Raw genomic sequence first — 17,785 nt, 5'->3', positions numbered from 1 at the left:
GAGAGAGTGGATCAGAGAGAGAGAGACTGGATCAGTGAGAGAGTGGATCAGTGAGAGAGAGTGGATCAGTGAGAGAGTGGATCAGTGAGAGAGAGTGGATCAGTGAGAGAGAGTGGATCAGTGAGAGGGTTGATCAGAGAGAGAGTGGATCAGTGAGAGAGAGTGGATCAGTGAGAGGGAGTGGATCAGTGAGAGAGAGTGTATCAGTGAGAGAGTTTGGATCAGAGAGAGAGTTTGGATCAGAGAGAGAGAGTGGATCAGAGAGAGAGAGTGGATCAGTGAGAGAGAGTGGATCAGAGAGGGAGTGTGGATCAGAGAGAGAGAGTGGATCAGAGAGAGAGTGTGGATCAGAGAGAGAGTGTGGATCAGAGAGAGGGAGTGGATCAGTGAGAGAGAGTGGATCAGAGAGAGAGAGTGGATCAGAGAGAGAGAGTGGATCAGTGAGAGAGAGTGGATCAGAGAGGGAGTGTGGATCAGAGAGAGAGAGTGGATCAGAGAGAGAGTGTGGATCAGAGAGAGAGTGTGGATCAGAGAGAGAGTGTGGATCTGAGAGAGAGTGGATCATTGAGAGAGTGGATCAGTGAGAGAGAGTGGATCACTGAGAGAGAGTGGATCAGAGAGAGAGAGTGGATCAGTGAGAGAGAGTGGATCACTGAGAGAGAGTGGATCAGAGAGAGAGAGTGGATCAGTGAGAGAGAGTGGATCACTGAGAGAGAGTGGATCAGAGAGAGAGAGTGGATCAGTGAGAGAGAGTGGATCACTGAGAGAGAGTGGATCAGAGAGAGAGAGTGGATCAGTGAGAGAGTGGATCAGTGAGAGAGAGTGGATCTGTGAGAGAGAGTGGATCAGTGAGAGGGAGTGCATCAGTGAGAGAGAGTGGATCAGTGAGAGAGTGTGGATCAGAGAGAGAGAGTGGATCAGTGAGAGAGAGTGGATCAGTGAGAGAGACTGGATTTGTGAGAGAGAGTTGATCAGTGAGAGAGAGTGAATCACTGTGAGAGAGTGGATCAGAGAGAGAGAGACTGGATCAGTGAGAGAGTGGATCAGTGAGAGAGAGTGGATCAGTGAGAGAGTGGATCAGTGAGAGAGAGTGGATCAGTGAGAGAGAGTGGATCAGTGAGAGGGTTGATCTTAGAGAGAGTGGATCAGTGAGAGAGAGTGGATCAGTGAGAGGGAGTGGATCAGTGAGAGAGAGTGGATCAGAGAGAGAGAGTGGATCAGTGAGAGAGAGTGGATCAGTGAGAGGGAGTGTATCAGTGAGAGAGAGTGGATCAGTGAGAGAGTGTGGATCATAGAGAGAGAGAGTGGATCAGTGAGAGAGAGTGGATCAGAGAGAGAGTGTGGATCAGAGAGAGAGTGTGGATCAGAGAGAGAGTGTGGATCAGAGAGAGAGTGTGGATCATAGAGAGAGTTTGGATCAGAGAGAGAGTTTGGATCAGAGAGAGAGTGTGGATCAGAGAGAGAGTGTGGATCAGTGAGAGAGAGTGGATCAGAGAGGGAGTGTGGATCAGAGAGAGAGAGTGGATCAGAGAGAGAGTGTGGATCAGAGAGAGAGTGTGGATCAGAGAGAGGGAGTGGATCAGTGAGAGAGAGTGGATCAGAGAGAGAGAGTGGATCAGAGAGAGAGAGAGTGGATCAGTGAGAGAGAGTGGATCAGTGAGTGAGAGTGGATCAGAGAGAGAGAGTGGATCAGTGAGAGAGAGTGGATCACTGAGAGAGAGTGGATCAGAGAGAGAGAGTGGATCAGAGAGGGAGTGTGGATCAGAGAGAGAGAGTGGATCAGAGAGAGAGTGTGGATCAGAGAGAGAGTGTGGATCAGAGAGAGAGTGGATCATTGAGAGAGTGGATCAGTGAGAGAGAGTGGATCACTGAGAGAGAGTGGATCAGAGAGAGAGAGTGGATCAGTGAGAGAGAGTGGATCACTGAGAGAGAGTGGATCAGAGAGAGAGTGGATCATTGAGAGAGTGGATCGGTGAGAGAGGGTGGATCAGTGAGAGAGTGGATCAGTGAGAGAGTGGATCAGTGAGAGAGAGTGGATCAGTGAGAGGGAGTGCATCAGTGAGAGAGAGTGGATCAGTGAGAGAGTGTGGATCAGAGAGAGAGTGTGGATCAGTGAGAGAGACTGGATTTGTGAGAGAGAGTGGATCAGTGAGAGAGTGTGAATCAGTGAAAGAGTGGATCAGTGAGAGAGAGTGGATCAGTGAGAGAGAGTGGATCAGAGAGAGAGAGTGGATCAGAGAGAGAGTGTGGATCAGAGAGAGAGAGTGGATCAGAGAGAGCGAGTGGATCAGTGAGAGAGAGTGGATCAGAGAGAGAGTGTGGATCAGAGAGAGAGAGTGGATCAGAGAGAGGGTGTGGATCAGAGAGAGAGTGTGGATCAGAGAGAGAGTGTGGATCAGAGAGAGAGTGGATCAGAGAGAGAGTGGATCAGAGAGAGAGTGTGGATCAGAGAGAGAGTGGATCAGACAGAGAGTGTGGATCAGAGGATCAGAGAGACTGAATCAGAGAAAGAGAGTGGATCAGAGAGAGAGAGTGGATCTGAGAGAGAGGATCAGAGAGAGATCAGAGAGAGATTGAGTGGATCAGAGAAAGAGAGTTGGAATGGATCAGAGAGGTTCAGAGAGAAAGAGAGCAAGATAGAGGGGGAGAGAATCCGAGAGATCGAGAGTGGATCAGAGAGAGAGTGGATCAGTGAGAGAGTGTGGATCAGTGAGAGAGAGTGGATCAGTGAGAGAGAGTGGATCAGAGAGAGAGAGTGGATCAGTGAGAGAGAGTGGATCAGAGAGAGAGTGGATCAGTGAGAGAGAGTGGATCAGAGAGAGAGAGTGGTTCAGTGAGAGAGAGTGGATCAGTGAGAAAGAGTTGATAAGTGAGAGAGAGTGGATAAGTGAGAGAGTGGATCAGTGAGAGAGTGGATCAGAGAGAAAGAGTGGATCAGTGAGAGAGTGGATCAGTGAGAAAGAGTGGATCAGTGAGAGAGAGTGGATCAGTGAGTGAGAGTGGATCAGAGAGAGAGAGTGGATCAGTGAGAGAGAGTGGATCAGTGAGAAAGAGTGGATCAGTGAGAGAGAGTGGATCAGTGAGAGAGAGTGGATCAGAGAGAGAGAGTGGATCAGTGAGAGAGAGTGGATCAGTGAGCGAGTGGATCAGTGAGAGAGAGTGGATCAGTGAGAGAGAGTGGATCAGTGAGAGGGTGGATCAGAGAGAGTGGATCAGTGAGAGGGTGGATCAGTGAGAGAGAGTGGATCAGTGAGAGAGAGTGGATCAGTGAGAGAGTGGATCAGTGAGAGAGAGTGGATCAGTGAGAGAGAGTGGATCAGTGAGAGAGTGGATCAGTGAGAGAGATTGGATCAGTGAGAGAGTGGAGCACTGAGAGAGAGTGGATCAGTGAGAGAGAGTGGATCAGTGAGAGGGTGGATCAGAGAGAGAGTGGATCAGTGAGAGAGAGTGGATCAGTGAGAGAGAGTGGATCAGTGAGAGGGTAGATCAGTGAGAGAGAGTGGATCAGTGAGAGAGAGTGGATCAGTGAGAGGGTGGATCAGAGAGAGAGTGGATCAGTGAGAGAGAGTGGATCAGTGGGAGGGTGGATCAGTGAGAGCGAGTGGATCAGTGAGAGAGAGTGGATCAGTGAGAGAGTGTGGATCAGAGAGAGAGAGTGGATCAGTGAGAGTGAGTGGATTTGTGAGAGAGAGTGGATCAGTGAGAGAGAGTGGATCAGTGAGAGAGTGGATCAGTGAGAGAGTGGATCAGTGAGAGGGAGTGGATCAGTGAGAGAGAGTGAATCAGTGAGAGAGAGTGGATCAGTGAGAGAGAGTGGATCAGAGAGATAGTGGATCAGTGAGAGAGAGTGGATCAGAGAGAGAGAATGGATCAGTGAGAGAGTGGATCAGAGAGAGAGAATGGATCAGAGAGAGAGAGTGGATCAGAGAGAAAGTGGATCAGTGAAAGAGTGGATCAGTGAGAGAGAGTGGATCAGTGAGAGAGTGGATCAGTGCGTGAGAGTGGATCAGAGAGAGAGAGTGGATCAGTAAGAGAGAGTGGATCAGTGAGAGAGTGGATCAGTGAGAGAGTGGATCAGTGAGAGGGAGTGGATCAGTGAGAGAGAGTGAATCAGTGAGAGAGAGTGGATCAGTGAGAGAGAGTTGATCAGAGAGAGGAGTGGATCAGTGAGAGAGAGTGGATCAGAGAGAGAGAGTGGATCAGTGAGAGAGTGGATCAGTGAGAGAGAGTGGATCAGAGAGAGATAGTGGATCAGTGAGAGAGTGGATCAGTGAGTGAGAGTGGATCAGAGAGAGAGAGTGGATCAGTGAGAGAGAGTGGATCAGTGAGAGAGTGGATCAGTGAGAGAGTGGATCAGTGAGAGGGAGTGGATCAGTGAGAGAGAGTGAATCAGTGAGAGAGAGTGGATCAGTGAGAGAGAGTGGATCAGAGAGAGAGAGTGGATCAGTGAGAGAGAGTGGATCAGAGAGAGAGAGTGGATCAGTGAGAGAGTGGATCAGAGATAGAGAATGGATCAGAGAGAGAGTGGATCAGTGAGAGAGTGTGGATCAGTGAGAGAGAGTGGATCAGTGAGAGAGTGTGGATCAGAGAGAGAGAGTGGATCAGTGAGAGAGAGTGGATCAGTGAGAGAGAGTGGATCAGAGAGAGAGTGGATCAGTGAAAGAGTGGATCAGTGAGAGAGAGTGGATCAGTGAGAGAGAGTGGATCAGAGAGAGAGAGTGGATCAGTGAGAGAGTGGATCAGTGAGAGAGAGTGGATCAGAGAGAGATAGTGGATCAGTGAGAGAGTGGATCAGTGAGTGAGAGTGGATCAGAGAGAGAGAGTGGATCAGAGAGAGAGAGAGTGGATCAGTGAGAGAGTGGATCAGTGAGAGAATGGATCAGTGAGAGGGAGTGGATCAGAGAGAGAGAGTGGATCAGTGAGAGAGAGTGGATCAGAGAGAGAGAGTGGATCAGTGAGAGAGTGGATCAGAGAGAGAGAATGGATCATAGAGAGAGTGGATCAGTGAGAGAGTGTGGATCAGTGAGAGAGAGTGGATCAGTGAGAGAGTGTGGATCAGAGAGAGAGAGTGTATCAGAGAGAGAGAGTGGATCAGTGAGAGAGAGTGGATCAGTGAGAGAGAGTGGATCAGAGAGAGAGTGGATCAGTGAGAGAGTGGATCAGTGAGAGAGAGTGGATCAGTGAGAGAGAGTGGATCAGAGAGAGAGAGTGGAGCAGTGAGAGAGTGGATCAGTGAGAGAGAGTGGATCAGAGAGAGATAGTGGATCAGTGAGAGAGTGGATCAGTGATTGAGAGTGGATCAGAGAGAGAGAGTGGATCAGAGAGAGAGAGTGGATCAGTGAGAAAGAGTCGATCAGTGAGTTGGAGTGGATCAGTGAGAGAGAGTGGATCAGTGAGAGAGAGTGGATCAGAGAGAGAGAGTGGATCAGTGAGAGAGTGGATCAGTGAGAAAGAGTAGATCAGTGAGAGAGAGTGGATCAGAGAGAGAGTGGATCAGTGAGAGAGTGGATCAGTGAGAGAGAGTGGATCAGTGAGAGAGAGTGGATCGGAGAGAGAGAGTGAATCAGTGAGAGAGAGTGGATCAGTGAGAGAGAGTGGATCAGTGAGAAAGAGTGGATCAGTGAGAGAGTGGATCAGAGAGAGAGAGTGGATCAGTGAGAGAGGGAATCTGTGAGAAAGAGTGGATCAGTGAGAGAGAGTGGATCAGTGAGGGAGAGTGGATCAGAGAGAGAGAGAGTGGATCAGTGAGAGAGTGGATCAGTGAGCAAGAGTGGATCAGTGAGAGAGAGTGGATCAGAGAGAGAGAGTGGATCAGTGAGAGAGAGTGGATCAGAGAGAGAGAGTGGATCAGTGAGAGAGAGTGGATCAGTGAGAGAGTGGAACAGTGAGAGAGAGTGGATCAGTGAGAGAGTGTGGATCAGAGAGAGAGAGTGGATCAGTGAGAGCGAGTGGATCAGTGAGAGAGAGTGGATCAGTGAGAGAGTGGATCAGAGAGAGAGTGGATCAGTGAGGGAGAGTGGATCAGTGAGAGAGTGTGGATCAGTGAGAGAGAGTGGATCAGAGAGAGAGAGTGGATCAGTGAGAGAGAGTGGATCAGTGAGAGAGTGGATCAGAAAGAGAGGATAGGAGAGGTGGATCAGAGGGAGAGTGGATCAGAGAGAATCAGAGAGAGTGGATCAGAGAGAGAGTGGATCAGTGAGTGAGAGTGGATCAGAGAGAGAGAGTGGATCAGATAGAGAGAGAGTGGATCAGTGAGAAAGAGTGGATCAGTGAGAGAGAGTGGATCAGTGAGAGAGAGTGGATCAGTGAGAGAGAGTGGATCAGAGAGAGAGAGTGGATCACTGAGAGAGTGGATCAGTGAGAAAAAGTGGATCAGTGAGAGAGAGTGGATCAGAGAGAGAGTGGATCAGTGAGAGAGAGTGGATCAGTGAGAGAGAGTGGATCAGAGAGAGAGAGTGGATCAGTGAGAGAGTGTGGATCAGTGAGAGAGAGTGGATCAGAGAGAGAGTGGATCAGTGAGAGAGAGTGGATCAGTGAGAAAGAGTTGATAAGTGAGAGAGAGTGGATCAGTGAGAGAGTGGATCAGTGAGAGAGTGGATCAGAGAGAAAGAGTGGATCAGTGAGAGAGTGGATCAGTGAGAAAGAGTGGATCTGAGAGAGAGAGTGGATCAGAGAGAGAGAGTGGATCAGTGAGAGAGAGTGGATCAGAGAGAGTGTGGATCAGAGAGAGAGAGTGGATCAGAGAGAGAGTGTGGATCAGAGAGAGAGTGTGGATCAGAGAGAGAGTGTGGATCAGAGAGAGAGATTTGGAATGGATCAGAGAGGTTCAGAGAGAAAGAGAGCAAAATAGAGGGGGAGAGAATCCGAGAGATCGAGAGTGGATCAGAGAGAGAGTGGATCAGTGAGAGAGTGGATCAGAGATAGAGAGTGGATCAGAGAGAGAGTGGATCAGTGAGAGAGTGTGGATCAGTGAGAGAGAGTGGATCAGTGAGAGAGAGTGGATCAGTGATAGAGAATGGATCAGAGAGAGAGTGTGGATCAGTGAGAGAGAGTGGATCAGAGAGAGAGAGTGGATCAGTGAGAGAGAGTGGATCATTGAGAGAGGGTGGATCAGTGAGAGAGAGTGGATCAGAGAGAGAGAGTGGATTAGAGAGAGAGAGTGGACAGTGAGAGAGAGTGGATCAGGAAGAGAGAGTGGATCAGAGAGAGAGTGGATCAGTGAGAGAGTGGATCAGTGAGAAAGAGTGGATCAGTGAGAGAGAGTGGATCAGAGAGAGAGTGGATCAGTGAGAGAGAGTGGATCAGAGAGAGAGAGTGGATCATAGAGAGAGAGTGGATCAGTGAGAGAGTGGATCAGTGAGAGAGAGTGGATCAGTGAGAGAGTGGATCAGTGAGAGAGAGTGGATCAGTGAGAGAGAGTGGATCAGAGAGAGAGAGTGGATCAGTGAGAGAGTGGATCAGTGAGAAAGAGTGGATCAGTGAGAGAGAGTGGATCAGTGCGAGAGAGTGGATCAGAGAGAGAGTGGATCAGTGAGAGAGTGGATCAGTGAGAGAGAGTGGATCACTGAGAGAGAGTGGATCAGAGAGAGAGTTGATCAGTGAGAGAGAGTGGATCACTGTGAGAGAGTGGATCAGAGAGAGAGAGACTGGATCAGTGAGAGAGTGGATCAGTGAGAGAGAGTGGATCAGTGAGAGAGTGGATCAGTGAGAGAGAGTGGATCAGTGAGAGAGAGTGGATCAGTGAGAGGGTTGATCAGAGAGAGAGTGGATCAGTGAGAGAGAGTGGATCAGTGAGAGGGAGTGGATCAGTGAGAGAGAGTGTATCAGTGAGAGAGTTTGGATCAGAGAGAGAGTTTGGATCAGAGAGAGAGTGTGGTTCAGTGAGAGAGACTGGATTTGTGAGAGAGAGTGGATCAGTGAGAGAGAGTGGATCAGAGAGAGAGAGTGGATCAGAGAGAGAGAGTGGATCAGTGAGAGAGAGTGGATCAGAGAGGGAGTGTGGATCAGAGAGAGAGAGTGGATCAGAGAGAGAGTGTGGATCAGAGAGAGAGTGTGGATCAGAGAGAGAGTGGATCATTGAGAGAGTGGATCAGTGAGAGAGAGTGGATCACTGAGAGAGAGTGGATCAGAGAGAGAGAGTGGATCAGTGAGAGAGAGTGGATCACTGAGAGAGAGTGGATCAGAGAGAGAGAGTGGATCATTGAGAGAGTGGATCAGTGAGAGAGGGTGGATCAGTGAGAGAGTGGATCAGTGAGAGAGAGTGGATCAGTGAGAGAGAGTGGATCAGTGAGAGGGAGTGCATCAGTGAGAGAGAGTGGATCAGTGAGAGAGTGTGGATCAGAGAGAGAGTGTGGATCAGTGAGAGAGACTGGATTTGTGAGAGAGAGTGGATCAGTGAGAGAGTGTGAATCAGTGAAAGAGTGGATCAGTGAGAGGGAGTGGATCAGTGAGAGAGAGTGGATCAGTGAGAGAGAGTGGATCAGAGAGAGAGAGTGGATCAGAGAGAGAGTATTGATCAGAGAGAGAGAGTGGATCAGAGAGAGAGAGTGGATCAGTGAGAGAGAGTGGATCAGAGAGAGAGTGTGGATCAGAGAGAGAGAGTGGATCAGAGAGAGGGTGTGGATCAGAGAGAGAGTGTGGATCAGAGAGAGAGTGTGGATCAGAGAGAGAGTGGATCAGAGAGAGAGGGGATCAGAGAGAGAGTGTGGATCAGAGAGAGAGTGTGGATCAGAGAGAGAGTGGATCAGACAGAGAGTGTGGATCAGAGGATCAGAGAGACTGAATCAGAGAAAGAGAGTGGATCAGAGAGAGAGAGTGGATCTGAGAGAGAGGATCAGAGAGAGATCAGAGAGAGATTGAGTGGATCAGAGAAAGAGAGTTGGAATGGATCAGAGAGGTTCAGAGAGAAAGAGAGCAAAATAGAGGGGGAGAGAATCCGAGAGATCGAGAGTGGATCAGAGAGAGAGTGGATCAGTGAGAGAGTGTGGATCAGTGAGAGAGAGTGGATCAGTGAGAGAGAGTGGATCAGAGAGAGAGAGTGGATCAGTGAGAGAGAGTGGATCAGAGAGAGAGTGGATCAGTGAGAGAGAGTGGATCAGAGAGAGAGAGTGGTTCAGTGAGAGAGAGTGGATCAGTGAGAAAGAGTTGATAAGTGAGAGAGAGTGGATCAGTGAGAGAGTGGATCAGTGAGAGAGTGGATCAGAGAGAAAGAGTGGATCAGTGAGAGAGTGGATCAGTGAGAAAGAGTGGATCAGTGAGAGAGTGGATCAGTGAGAGAGAGTGGATCAGAGAGAGAGAGTGGATCAGTGAGAAAGAGTGGATCAGTGAGAGAGAGTGTATCAGTGAGAGAGAGTGGATCAGTGAGAGAGAGTGGATCAGTGAGAGAGAGTGGATCAGAGAGAGAGAGTGGATCAGTGAGAGAGAGTGGATCAGTGAGCGAGTGGATCAGTGAGAGAGAGTGGATCAGTGAGAGAGAGTGGATCAGTGAGAGGGTGGATCAGAGAGAGTGGATCAGTGAGAAAGAGTGGATCAGTGAGAGGGTGGATCAGTGAGAGAGAGTGGATCAGTGAGAGAGAGTGGATCAGAGAGAGAGAGTGGATCAGTGAGAGAGTGGAGCAGTGAGAGAGAGTGGATCAGTGAGAGAGAGTGGATCAGTGAGAGAGTGGATCAGTGAGAGAGAGTGGATCAGTGAGAGAGTGGAGCACTGAGAGAGAGTGGATCAGTGAGAGAGAGTGGATCAGTGAGAGAGAGTGGATCAGTGAGAGAGAGTGGATCAGTGAGAGGGTAGATCAGTGAGAGAGAGTGGATCAGTGAGAGAGAGTGGATCAGTGAGAGGGTGGATCAGAGAGAGAGTGGATCAGTGAGAGAGAGTGGATCAGTGGGAGGGTGGATCAGTGAGAGAGAGTGGATCAGTGAGAGAGAGTGGATCAGTGAGAGAGTGTGGATCAGAGAGAGAGAGAGTGGATCAGTGAGAGTGAGTGGATTTGTGAGAGAGAGTGGATCAGTGAGAGAGAGTGGATCAGTGAGAGAGTGGATCAGTGAGAGAGTGGATCAGTGAGAGGGAGTGGATCAGTGAGAGAGAGTGAATCAGTGAGAGAGAGTGGATCAGTGAGAGAGAGTGGATCAGAGAGATAGTGGATCAGTGAGAGAGAGTGGATCAGAGAGAGAGAATGGATCAGTGAGAGAGTGGATCAGAGAGAGAGAATGGATCAGAGAGTGAGTGGATCAGTGAGAGAGTGTGGATCAGTGAGAGAGAGTGGATCAGTGAGAGAGTGTGGATCAGAGAGAGAGAGTGGATCAGTGAGAGAGAGTGGATCAGTGAGAGAGAGTGGATCAGTGAGAGAGAGTGGATCAGAGAGAGAGTGGATCAGTGAAAGAGTGGATCAGTGAGAGAGAGTGGATCAGTGAGAGAGTGGATCAGTGAGTGAGAGTGGATCAGAGAGAGAGAGTGGATCAGAGAGAGAGTGGATCAGTGAGAGAGAGTGGATCAGAGAGAGAGAGTGGATCATAGAGAGAGAGTGGATCAGTGAGAGAGTGGATCAGTGAGAGAGAGTGGATCAGTGAGAGAGTGGATCAGTGAGAGAGAGTGGATCAGTGAGAGAGAGTGGATCAGAGAGAGAGAGTGGATCAGTGAGAGAGTGGATCAGTGAGAAAGAGTGGATCAGTGAGAGAGAGTGGATCAGTGAGAGAGAGTGGATCAGAGAGAGAGAGTGGATCAGTGAGAGAGTGGATCAGTGAGAGAGAGTGGATCACTGAGAGAGAGTGGATCAGAGAGAGAGTTGATCAGTGAGAGAGAGTGGATCACTGTGAGAGAGTGGATCAGAGAGAGAGAGACTGGATCAGTGAGAGAGTGGATCAGTGAGAGAGAGTGGATCAGTGAGAGAGTGGATCAGTGAGAGAGAGTGGATCAGTGAGAGAGAGTGGATCAGTGAGAGGGTTGATCAGAGAGAGAGTGGATCAGTGAGAGAGAGTGGATCAGTGAGAGGGAGTGGATCAGTGAGAGAGAGTGTATCAGTGAGAGAGTTTGGATCAGAGAGAGAGTTTGGATCAGAGAGAGAGTATGGTTCAGTGAGAGAGACTGGATTTGTGAGAGAGAGTGGATCAGAGAGAGAGAGTGGATCAGAGAGAGAGAGTGGATCAGTGAGAGAGAGTGGATCAGAGAGGGAGTGTGGATCAGAGAGAGAGAGTGGATCAGAGAGAGAGTGTGGATCAGAGAGAGAGTGTGGATCAGAGAGAGAGTGTGGATCTGAGAGAGAGTGGATCATTGAGAGAGTGGATCAGTGAGAGAGAGTGGATCAGAGAGAGAGTGTGGATCAGAGAGAGAGTGTGGATCTGAGAGTGAGTGGATCATTGAGAGAGTGGATCAGTGAGAGAGAGTGGATCACTGAGAGAGAGTGGATCAGAGAGAGAGAGTGGATCAGTGAGAGAGAGTGGATCAGTGAGAGAGTGTGGATCAGAGAGAGAGAGTGGATCAGTGAGAGAGTGGATCAGTGAGAGAGTGGATCAGTGAGAGAGAGTGAATCAGTGAGAGAGAGTGGATCAGTGAGAGAGAGTGGATCAGAGAGATAGTGGATCAGTGAGAGAGAGTGGATCAGAGAGAGAGAATGGATCAGTGAGAGAGTGGATCAGAGAGAGAGAATGGATCAGAGAGAGAGTGGATCAGTGAGAGAGTGTGGATCAGTGAGAGAGAGTGGATCAGTGAGAGAGTGTGGATCAGAGAGAGAGAGTGGATCAGTGAGAGAGAGTGGATCAGTGAGAGAGAGTGGATCAGTGAGAGAGAGTGGATCAGAGAGAGAGTGGATCAGTGAAAGAGTGGATCAGTGAGAGAGAGTGGATCAGTGAGAGAGTGGATCAGTGAGTGAGAGTGGATCAGGGAGAGAGAGTGGATCAGTAAGAGAGAGTGGATCAGTGAGAGAATGGATCAGTGAGAGAGTGGATCAGTGAGAGGGAGTGGATCAGTGAGAGAGAGTGAATCAGTGAGAGAGAGTGGATCAGTGAGAGAGAGTGGATCAGAGAGAGAGAGTGGATCAGTGAGAGAGAGTGGATCAGAGAGAGAGTGTGGATCAGTGAGAGAGTGGATCAGTGAGAGACAGTGGATCAGAGAGAGATAGTGGATCAGTGAGAGAGTGGATCAGTGAGTGAGAGTGGATCAGAGAGAGAGAGTGGATCAGTGAGAGAGAGTGGATCAGTGAGAGAGTGGATCAGTGAGAGAGTGGATCAGTGAGAGGGAGTGGATCAGTGAGAGAGAGTGAATAAGTGAGAGAGAGTGGATCAGTGAGAGAGAGTGGATCAGAGAGAGAGAGTGGATCAGTGAGAGAGAGTGGATCAGAGAGAGAGAGTGGATCAGTGAGAGAGTGGATCAGAGATAGAGAATGGATCAGAGAGAGAGTGGATCAGTGAGAGAGTGTGGATCAGTGAGAGAGAGTGGATCAGTGAGAGAGTGTGGATCAGAGAGAGAGAGTGGATCAGTGAGAGAGAGTGGATCATTGAGAGAGAGTGGATCAGTGAGAGAGAGTGGATCGGAGAGAGAGTGGATCAGTGAAAGAGTGGATCAGTGAGAGAGAGTGGATCAGTGAGAGAGAGTGGATCAGAGAGAGAGAGTGGATCAGTGAGAGAGTGGATCAGTGAGAGAGAGTGGATCAGAGAGAGATAGTGGATCAGTGAGAGAGTGGATCAGTGATTGAGAGTGGATCAGAGAGAGAGAGTGGATCAGAGAGAGAGAGAGTGGATCAGTGAGAGAGTGGATCAGTGAGAGAATGGATCAGTGAGAGGGAGTGGATCAGAGAGAGAGAGTGGATCAGTGAGAGAGAGTGGATCAGTGAGAGAGAGTGGATCAGTGAGAGAGAGTGGATCAGTGAGAGAGAGTGGATCAGAGAGAGAGAGTGGATCAGTGAGAGAGTGGATCAGAGAGAGAGAATGGATCATAGAGAGAGTGGATCAGTGAGACAGTGTGGATCAGTGAGAGAGAGTGGATCAGTGAGAGAGTGTGGATCAGAGAGAGAGAGTGTATCAGAGAGAGAGAGTGGATCAGTGAGAGAGAGTGGATCAGTGAGAGAGAGTGGATCAGAGAGAGAGTGGATCAGTGAGAGAGTAGATCAGTGAGAGAGAGTGGATCAGTGAGAGAGAGTGGATCAGAGAGAGAGAGTGGAGCAGTGAGAGAGTGGATCAGTGAGAGAGAGTGGATCAGAGAGAGATAGTGGATCAGTGAGAGAGTGGATCAGTGATTGAGAGTGGATCAGAGAGAGAGAGTGGATCAGAGAGAGAGAGTGGATCAGTGAGAAAGAGTCGATCAGTGAGTTGGAGTGGATCAGTGAGAGAGAGTGGATCAGTGAGAGAGAGTGGATCAGAGAGAGAGAGTGGATCAGTGAGAGAGTGGATCAGTGAGAAAGAGTGGATCAGTGAGAGAGAGTGGATCAGAGAGAGAGTGGATCAGTGAGAGAGTGGATCAGTGAGAGAGAGTGGATCAGTGAGAGAGAGTGGATCGGAGAGAGAGAGTGAATCAGTGAGAGAGAGTGGATCAGTGAGAGAGAGTGGATCAGTGAGAAAGAGTGGATCAGTGAGAGAGTGGATCAGAGAGAGAGAGTGGATCAGTGAGAGAGGGAATCTGTGAGAAAGATTGGATCAGTGAGAGAGAGTGGATCAGTGAGGGAGAGTGGATCAGAGAGAGAGAGAGTGGATCAGTGAGAGAGTGGATCAGAGAGAGAGAGTGAATCAGTGAGAGAGAGTGGATCAGTGAGAGAGTGGAACAGTGAGAGAGAGTGGATCAGTGAGAGAGTGTGGATCAGAGAGAGAGAGTGGATCAGTGAGAGTGAGTGGATCAGTGAGAGAGAGTGGATCAATGAGAGAGTGGATCAGAGAGAGAGTGGATCAGTGAGGGAGAGTGGATCAGTGAGAGAGTGTGGATCAGTGAGAGAAAGTGGATCAGAGAGAGAGAGTGGATCAGTGAGAGAGAGTGGATCAGTGAGAGAGTGGATCAGAAAGAGAGGATAGGAGAGGTGGATCAGAGGGAGAGTGGATCAGAGAGAATCAGAGAGAGTGGATCAGAGAGAGAGTGGATCAGTGAGTGAGAGTGGATCAGAGAGAGAGAGTGGATCAGATAGAGAGAGAGTGGATCAGTGAGAAAGAGTGGATCAGTGAGAGAGAGTGGATCAGTGAGAGAGAGTGGATCAGTGAGAGAGAGTGGATCAGAGAGAGAGAGTGGATCACTGAGAGAGTGGATCAGTGAGAAAAAGTGGATCAGTGAGAGAGAGTGGATCAGAGAGAGAGTGGATCAGTGAGAGAGTGGATCAGTGAGAGAGAGTGGATCAGTGAGAGAGAGTGGATCAGAGAGAGAGAGTGGATCAGTGAGAGAGTGTGGATCAGTGAGAGAGAGTGGATCAGAGAGAGAGTGGATCAGTGAGAGAGAGTGGATCAGTGAGAGAGTGGATCAGAAAGAGATGATAGGAGAGGTGGATCAGAGGGAGAGTGGATCAGAGAGAATCAGAGAGAGTGGATCAGAGAGAGAGTGGATCAGTGAGTGAGAGTGGATCAGAGAGAGAGAGTGGATCAGATAGAGAGAGAGTGGATCAGTGAGAAAGAGTGGATCAGTGAGAGAGAGTGGATCAGTGAGAGAGAGTGGATCAGTGAGAGAGAGTGGATCAGTGAGAGGGTTGATCAGAGAGAGAGTGGATCAGTGAGAGAGAGTGGATCAGTGAGAGGGAGTGGATCAGTGAGAGGGAGTGTATCAGTGAGAGAGTTTGGATCAGAGAGAGAGTTTGGATCAGAGAGAGAGTATGGTTCAGTGAGAGAGACTGGATTTGTGAGAGAGAGTGGATCAGAGAGAGAGAGTGGATCAGAGAGAGAGAGTGGATCAGTGAGAGAGAGTGGATCAGAGAGGGAGTGTGGATCAGAGAGAGAGAGTGGATCAGAGAGAGAGTGTGGATCAGAGAGAGAGTGTGGATCAGAGAGAGAGTGTGGATCTGAGAGAGAGTGGATCATTGAGAGAGTGGATCAGTGAGAGAGAGTGGATCAGAGAGAGAGTGTGGATCAGAGAGAGAGTGTGGATCTGAGAGTGAGTGGATCATTGAGAGAGTGGATCAGTGAGAGAGAGTGGATCACTGAGAGAGAGTGGATCAGAGAGAGAGAGTGGATCAGTGAGAGAGAGTGGATCAGTGAGAGAGTGTGGATCAGAGAGAGAGAGTGGATCAGTGAGAGAGTGGATCAGTGAGAGAGTGGATCAGTGAGAGAGAGTGAATCAGTGAGAGAGAGTGGATCAGTGAGAGAGAGTGGATCAGAGAGATAGTGGATCAGTGAGAGAGAGTGGATCAGAGAGAGAGAATGGATCAGTGAGAGAGTGGATCAGAGAGAGAGAATGGATCAGAGAGAGAGTGGATCAGTGAGAGAGTGTGGATCAGTGAGAGAGAGTGGATCAGTGAGAGAGTGTGGATCAGAGAGAGAGAGTGGATCAGTGAGAGAGAGTGGATCAGTGAGAGAGAGTGGATCAGTGAGAGAGAGTGGATCAGAGAGAGAGTGGATCAGTGAAAGAGTGGATCAGTGAGAGAGAGTGGATCAGTGAGAGAGTGGATCAGTGAGTGAGAGTGGATCAGGGAGAGAGAGTGGATCAGTAAGAGAGAGTGGATCAGTGAGAGAGTGGATCAGTGAGAGAGTGGATCAGTGAGAGGGAGTGGATCAGTGAGAGAGAGTGAATCAGTGAGAGAGAGTGGATCAGTGAGAGAGAGTGGATCAGAGAGAGAGAGTGGATCAGTGAGAGAGAGTGGATCAGAGAGAGAGTGTGGATCAGTGAGAGAGTGGATCAGTGAGAGACAGTGGATCAGAGAGAGATAGTGGATCAGTGAGAGAGTGGATCAGTGAGTGAGAGTGGATCAGAGAGAGAGAGTGGATCAGTGAGAGAGAGTGGATCAGTGAGAGAGTGGATCAGTGAGAGAGTGGATCAGTGAGAGGGAGTGGATCAGTGAGAGAGAGTGAATCAGTGAGAGAGAGTGGATCAGTGAGAGAGAGTGGATCAGAGAGAGAGAGTGGATCAGTGAGAGAGAGTGGATCAGAGAGAGAGAGTGGATCAGTGAGAGAGTGGATCAGAGATAGAGAATGGATCAGAGAGAGAGTGGATCAGTGAGAGAGTGTGGATCAGTGAGAGAGAGTGGATCAGTGAGAGAGTGTGGATCAGAGAGAGAGAGTGGATCAGTGAGAGAGAGTGGATCAGTGAGAGAGAGTGGATCAGTGAGAGAGAGTGGATCGGAGAGAGAGTGGATCAGTGAAAGAGTGGATCAGTGAGAGAGAGTGGATCAGTGAGAGAGAGTGGATCAGAGAGAGAGAGTGGATCAGTGAGAGAGTGGATCAGTGAGAGAGAGTGGATCAGAGAGAGATAGTGGATCAGTGAGAGAGTGGATCAGTGAGTGAGAGTGGATCAGAGAGAGAGAGTGGATCAGAGAGAGAGAGAGTGGATCAGTGAGAGAGTGGATCAGTGAGAGAATGGATCAGTGAGAGGGAGTGGATCAGAGAGAGAGAGTGGATCAGTGAGAGAGAGTGGATCAGTGAGAGAGAGTGGATCAGTGAGAGAGAGTGGATCAGTGAGAGAGAGTGGATCAGAGAGAGAGAGTGGATCAGTGAGAGAGTGGATCAGAGAGAGAGAATGGATCATAGAGAGAGTGGATCAGTGAGACAGTGTGGATCAGTGAGAGTGAGTGGATCAGTGAGAGAGTGTGGATCAGAGAGAGAGAGTGTATCAGAGAGAGAGAGTGGATCAGTGAGAGAGAGTGGATCAGTGAGAGAGAGTGGATCAGAGAGAGAGTGGATCAGTGAGAGAGTAGATCAGTGAGAGAGAGTGGATCAGTGAGAGAGAGTGGATCAGAGAGAGAGAGTGGAGCAGTGAGAGAGTGGATCAGTGAGAGAGAGTGGATCAGAGAGAGATAGTGGATCAGTGAGAGAGTGGATCAGTGATTGAGAGTGGATCAGAGAGAGAGAGTGGATCAGAGAGAGAGAGTGGATCAGTGAGAAAGAGTCGATCAGTGAGTTGGAGTGGATCAGTGAGAGAGAGTGGATCAGTGAGAGAGAGTGGATCAGAGAGAGAGAGTGGATCAGTGAGAGAGTGGATCAGTGAGAAAGAGTGGATCAGTGAGAGAGAGTGGATCAGAGAGAGAGTGGATCAGTGAGAGAGTGGATCAGTGAGAGAGAGTGGATCAGTGAGAGAGAGTGGATCGGAGAGAGAGAGTGAATCAGTGAGAGAGAGTGGATCAGTGAGAGAGAGTGGATCAGTGAGAAAGAGTGGATCAGTGAGAGAGTGGATCAGAGAGAGAGAGTGGATCAGTGAGAGAGGGAATCTGTGAGAAAGATTGGATCAGTGAGAGAGAGTGGATCAGTGAGGGAGAGTGGATCAGAGAGAGAGAGAGTGGATCAGTGAGAGAGTGGATCAGAGAGAGAGAGTGAATCAGTGAGAGAGAGTGGATCAGTGAGAGAGTGGAACAGTGAGAGAGAGTGGATCAGTGAGAGAGTGTGGATCAGAGAGAGAGAGTGGATCAATGAGAGCGAGTGGATCAGTGAGAGAGAGTGGATCAATGAGAGAGTGGATCAGAGAGAGAGTGGATCAGTGAGGGAGAGTGGATCAGTGAGAGAGTGTGGATCAGTGAGAGAAAGTGGATCAGAGAGAGAGAGTGGATCAGTGAGAGAGAGTGGATCAGTGAGAGAGTGGATCAGAAAGAGAGGATAGGAGAGGTGGATCAGAGGGAGAGTGGATCAGAGAGAATCAGAGAGAGTGGATCAGAGAGAGAGTGGATCAGTGAGTGAGAGTGGA

Source organism: Heptranchias perlo, unplaced genomic scaffold, assembly GCF_035084215.1.
Source record: "Heptranchias perlo isolate sHepPer1 unplaced genomic scaffold, sHepPer1.hap1 HAP1_SCAFFOLD_183, whole genome shotgun sequence".
In the NCBI taxonomy this organism is placed as follows: Eukaryota; Metazoa; Chordata; class Chondrichthyes; order Hexanchiformes; family Hexanchidae; genus Heptranchias; species Heptranchias perlo.
Note: the sequence above shows the minus strand (reverse complement) of the source record.